Source organism: Dioscorea cayenensis, chromosome 19 (assembly GCF_009730915.1).
Source record: "Dioscorea cayenensis subsp. rotundata cultivar TDr96_F1 chromosome 19, TDr96_F1_v2_PseudoChromosome.rev07_lg8_w22 25.fasta, whole genome shotgun sequence".
Lineage (NCBI taxonomy): Eukaryota > Viridiplantae > Streptophyta > Magnoliopsida > Dioscoreales > Dioscoreaceae > Dioscorea > Dioscorea cayenensis.
In genome coordinates, this window is record NC_052489.1 from 7,657,331 (window position 1) to 7,661,400 (window position 4,070).

Here is a 4,070-nt window from a genome sequence, read left to right on the forward strand (position 1 = left end):
AAATATTTATATATGCATGTTTAAATGGCACAAATAACCTTTCATCTTTTTACCTGTCATTAAAAATATAAGAATTGGACTTAAAAGTGCATATTTAAAAGTTTATGTAATTTTTAGTTCTTGCACATATATAGCAATATGTGCAATTCTCTTGTGGTACATATATATAGAAAGAGTTAACAATAATCATAGAAATTCAACTCTTTTCTTTCAATTTAAACGACCTGACCTCTTCACCTATTCACTGCAACAAATGCAGGTTGATTTGTCCTCCAAAACATGCCAAAAATGCTTCTCTGGGCAATAATTAATTTTTTAATGTTCAAAAACAAATAAAACACAAAAATGACATAAAAGGGTATCAGAGTCATGAAATTGACATAAAAATAAGTAAAATATATCAATGAAATATAGCGCATCTGGACACATATCAAATATACAACCACTTGAGAATTTACTTGTCCCCAAGCAAACTAACATGGAAAACAAGAGGGAATGATAAGTGGCTAAGTAACAACCTCCAGCTTAGGTACTAGTGTGCGATAGTAAATGTAAAACTCAAGATGCTAAGCAACAACCACTAAAGATATTTTCAAACATGCATTGACTGTGTGGTGATGTGTATGTGTAACCCCTCTACTTCAAACATCTGTATTCCAAGTTAGTTGGGTAACACACCGAGAACCTCATTTTGAAGCAATTCACACCACTTATAGTGGTATCCGACCTTGAAATGGTAGGAGGCTCCCTAGTGAACTCCCAAGGAACCTCTTTCTACTGATTTTGAGTTCATGGCCCATTTTAAAAACTTCTCACACCAATACGAAGGGATCTATAGTGTTTTTTACTTACATGAACTATATATGTCCTTTTAGAAGGGTAAATATGTTGGTTGGACACCAAAAAACCAAACTTACTTGGTAGATTACAAGTTCACATAAACGCGCTCATGCTTTTAATAGATTTTAGCTTAGGTGACACTCTTATAATGAACCCGAACCCCAAGTTACTTTGCTATTCGAGTAAAGGAGCAATGTCTTTGCTTTGTGATAAGTGCTTGTTTAATATTAATGCGAAGCATTCTTTCCTTATGTTGAGCATTACTCTTCTCAGGTTTTTACACTAATATGTGAGTTTTTATGTTACTTTCGTGCAGGTAGGGTTGTGAGGCCGATTATGAAGGAAAGAAGCCAATGTGGATCATAATGCACCGATTTTGGGGGAAATCTTGCTAAAGTTCAAACGCGAAGACATAGGTCGGGTGTGAGATGCTAGAGTGTGTGCCAAACTCCTCGTATTCGAGTTGGCACATCCATTTGGAGGGGCACAAGGGCAGTCACAATCGAGCATTCCGACTTATGCACATAGAACAAGAGCTCCACCAACATGTCTATCATTGAAGAAGCAAGTGATCCATGACGTGAACGTGTGCCCGTTTGCGTTACCCCGATGAAAGCACGGATTCGGGAAGCTATTCAGGCCAGATACTGTAGCAGAGCATTGTGACAAAAACGCAGCAAAGTACTGTAGCAGCACTGTTTACAGCCGGCCGAGAAAACAGGAATTCATAGAACCCACACGGGCGTGTGGTAATTATCCATGCCCGTGTGGAAATTCCACATGGGCGTGTGAAAGTTCCACATGCCCGTGTGGTCGCCCGATTCCAGCCCTATTTAAAGCCGATTCAGCCCCGATTTTAGCATTCTTTTCTCCATCTTTCCCCAACTTGAGAGAGGGCTTTGGTTAGGGTTTTGAGGGGTATTGGCTAGGGTTTTGGAGAGGTTCTACGGCTCCGACATCATCATTCCTGAGGAAGAAGGCTGGTAGCGGAGCTTCCGTCGAGGCGTATCCTATACCGGACAAGGGAATCCTTGGACTACGAGTAGAGGACTTTCCACAAGACCATCGGCACGACTATCTAGGGGATTTCTTTATAGATTCATTGCTTTTACATTGTATTTCTTTGATTGTACTTAGCTCCATGGAGAGATAAACCCCTAGTGGGTACTTGGGTATTTGTAAACCCTAGGATGTATTTGTTTCATTGAATCTCTTTATTATGCTTTCAATTAATTGATGTTTGTTGTGTGTTCCAACCTTGAATTCTTGATTGTATGAACATTTCCCCTAGAATGACACTAGGGTTGAGAGTTCTTGTTGATAACCTTGTGAGTGAGTGAGTGACACACCACGAGTGTTAGACAAAGCTAGGTTGGAGAGGGTTGAGAGGGTGAGTCGAGAGGTACAGGAGCGTCCCCTTTTCCCCCCCGACGTGATAGATTCTACCTCCGTTCCTCGAGTTCTTTGCGGCCATAATAGAGTGAATGGTCTAAGGGATGACCCTACACTGGGGCTTAGTTGCGCGTGTAATGGAGTAAAGCATTGAGGTGATCTTAGTATCTAGAGCTTAATTGAGGTTAGGGACCTTCGACCTGGACCAAAGGGTTAGGTCTATAATTAGGAAGAGATTTATCACTTGGAATTCCTAGAGCTCATTGCAACTCTATTCGAGTTGGAGGTTGAGAGGTTATCTAATCTCTCCTCCGGGACATGTAAAGAGATAGGCATAGTTGACCTTAGATTTGGGACTATGTAATTAAGGATTTTCACGACTCACCATTGCATTGATTAGGAAGCATAATAGAGGGTTCTTGCACTTGAAACAATTATCCTAGGCGGAGCATTATCCGAGTATCCCATCTTTATCGATTGTCTTACCTCCTCCTTTACTCGTGCTTTCTTACTCGTTGTTTTTACTTTTGAGAACTGAATCATTGTAACACTTATCACTATTGATCTTTCACATAGCTAAGAAGCTGATTAAGTGTTTTTATTCCCTACTCCCTGTGGATTCGATACCCGCTTATCCGGGATTATTACTTCGACAAACCCGTGCGCTTGCGGGATATACGCAAGGGGACCTTGTCAAGTTTTTAGCCCCGTTACCGGGGAGTAGGCGGTTAGAGATACTTTGCACTTTGTTTTCTTAGCTATTTCACCATACATTCTATTTCATATCTTCTTATTCTATCATCGTTATGATTTCTTTTTCTTTCTTTTTGGGTGCAGCTCCAAGTTATGACCTGAGGGAATCCCTCAATATTGATTGAAGAAGATCCTGAGCTTGAACGTACACTTAGAAGAAAAGGGAAAGAGCCTGTGCAAGAATAGTCTAATTTAGTAGATTTGGAAGTGGAAGGATCTAAAAACATGGCAGAACAGAACGAGCAATAGCGGACATTATCTGATTATGCCAGACCTTCAGTTTTGGGGACACAATCGAGTATTGTGTGTCCCCCGATTACAGCTCAGAACTTTGAGTTGAAGCCGACATTCATCCACATGTTGCAGCAATCCATACAGTTCAACGGTTTGGCCGATGAGGATCCGAACAGCCATATAGAGAGTTTTCTCGAGGTGTGTGATATGCTGAAGATAAATGGAAAGACGGATGATGCCATCAAGTTGAGAGCCTTCCCATTTTCTCTAAAGGGGAGAGCGAAGCAGTGGCTACACTCATTACCTAGAGCATCGATTACCACATGGGAGGAGATGGTAGAAGCTTTTCTTGCTGTTTATTTCCCTCCTGGAAAATCTGCAAGGTTGAAGAATGAGATCTCGTCCTTTGTTCAGTTGGATTTGGAGTCTCCATTTGAGATATGGGAAAGGTTCAAGGAACTCCTGGGAAAGTGCCCGCAACATGGATTTCCGGAGTGGATGATTGTTCAGACCTTTTACAACAGTTTGAATACGAGTACAAGGCAACTCTTGGATGCGGCAGCCGGGGGTACCTTAGGTAGCAAGACCCCAGATGAGACCCGTCAGTTAATTGAAGAAATGGGCTAGACAGCTACCAATGGAATGCTAGGGAGAAGAAAAAGGTGGCCGATCTCCATGAAATAGATGCGGTAACTTCATTGGCGGCTCAAGTGGAAAATTTGAGTAAGAAGTTAGATCTTCTAACTTCAAATAGAGTGGCGACCGTGACTAATTTCACCTGGTGTGTTGGAGGACATGCTCCCTCCGATTGCCCGATCTCTATCGGTGATGTTTCTTCTGTGGAGAACTTT

The 4,070-nt window shown here is 41.5% G+C and overlaps 1 non-coding gene across 1 annotated transcript; it reads right to left on the reverse strand.

Annotated features, from left to right (window-relative positions):
* Positions 1-3,600: 3,600 nt before the first annotated feature.
* LOC120250882 lies at positions 3,601-3,707 on the reverse strand. The gene has a single exon (XR_005533214.1). It is a non-coding gene; the product is annotated as a small nucleolar RNA R71 (small nucleolar RNA).
* Positions 3,708-4,070: the final 363 nt, after the last annotated feature.